This window comes from Triticum dicoccoides, chromosome 6B (genome assembly GCF_002162155.2).
Source record: "Triticum dicoccoides isolate Atlit2015 ecotype Zavitan chromosome 6B, WEW_v2.0, whole genome shotgun sequence".
Taxonomy (NCBI): domain Eukaryota; kingdom Viridiplantae; phylum Streptophyta; class Magnoliopsida; order Poales; family Poaceae; genus Triticum; species Triticum dicoccoides.
Window position 1 is genome coordinate 229,592,155 of NC_041391.1, and position 336 is coordinate 229,592,490.

The following is a 336-nucleotide window of genomic DNA, read 5'->3' on the forward strand; positions in this document are numbered from 1 at the left end:
TACCGAGTGAAAAGCAAACCTCTCACTCGGGGGCTTAGCTGCAGCCCAGTGCTCGCCTAAGATATAAAAATCCTACCGAGTGAAAAGCAAACCTCTCACTCGGGGGCTTAGCTGCAACCCAGTGCTCGCCTAAGATATAAAAATCCTACCGAGTGAAGAGCAAACCTCTCACTCGGGGGCTTAGCTGCAGCCCAGTGCTCGCCTAAGATATAGAAATCCTACCGAGTGAAGAGCAAACCTCTCACTCGGGGGCTTAGCTGCAGCCCAGTGCTCGCCTAAGATATAGAAATCCTGCCGAGTGAAGAGCAAACCTCTCACTCGGGAGGCTTAGCTGCA